General features: G+C 44.0%; 1 non-coding gene across 1 annotated transcript; it reads right to left on the bottom strand.

Annotated features, from left to right (window-relative positions):
• Window positions 1-435: 435 nt before the first annotated feature.
• Window positions 436-542, bottom strand: LOC112726008 (small nucleolar RNA R71). Its single transcript, XR_003165082.1, has one exon. It is a non-coding gene; the product is annotated as a small nucleolar RNA R71 (small nucleolar RNA).
• Between the last annotated feature and the right edge of the window lie 382 nt (window positions 543-924).

Here is a 924-nt window from a genome sequence, read left to right as displayed (position 1 = left end):
AACCATCAAGAAGAAGAGGCTCACAACCATGGCAGAGAAGGTCCGGCGCATCAGGCTGGGCAAGAGAGAAGAGTTCTGGGTTCTTACATCAACCCAAACCCAGGAAACTGTGGGAGTAGCATCCAAAGGCCAACCATACATGCCAACAACTTTGAACTAAAGCCACAGCTCATCACCCTTGTTCAGAACAATTGTTCATTCGGAGGAAGTGTCCAAGAAGACCCCAATCAACATCTAACCACCTTCCTGAGGATATGCGATACTGTGAAGTCTAATGGTGTTCATCCTGACACCTATAGACTACTTCTGTTCCCTTTCTCACTCAAGGAAAAAGCATCTAAATGGCTGGAATCCTTTCCAAAGGAGAGTTTAGCAACCTGGGAAGATGTGGTGAACAAATTCTTGGCAAGATTCTATCCTCCTCAACGGATCAACAGGTTGAGAGCTGAGGTACAAACCTTTAGGCAACAAGATGGTGAGACTCTATATGAAGCATGGGAGAGATTTAAGGACTTGACAAGAAGATGCCCGCCAGATATGTTCAATGAATGGGTGCAGTTGCACATTTTCTATGAAGGTCTTTCATATGAATCAAAGAAAGCAGTAGACCACTCATCTGGGGGATCTCTAAACAAGAAGAAGACCATTGAAGAAGCCATAGATGTCATTGAGACTATAGCTGAGAATGACTATTTCTATGCTTCTGAAAGAGGCAACACTAGAGGAGTGATTGAGCTGAACAACGTGGATGCACTGCTAGCTCAAAACAAGATGATTACCAAGTAATTAGCTGACCTCACTAAGAAGATGGAGAGGAATCAAGTAGCAGCAATCACCATTTCAGCAGCAACCCAAGAAGGAGTAAATGAAGAAGCAGAGGGTGATCAGGAACAAGCCAACTACATTGGGAATTCACCTAGGCAA

The sequence above is a fragment of the Arachis hypogaea genome, chromosome 11 (assembly GCF_003086295.3).
Source record: "Arachis hypogaea cultivar Tifrunner chromosome 11, arahy.Tifrunner.gnm2.J5K5, whole genome shotgun sequence".
Classification (NCBI taxonomy): Eukaryota; Viridiplantae; Streptophyta; class Magnoliopsida; order Fabales; family Fabaceae; genus Arachis; species Arachis hypogaea.
The sequence above is the reverse complement of the archived record's forward strand: the minus strand, read 5'-3'. Positions and strand labels throughout refer to the sequence as shown.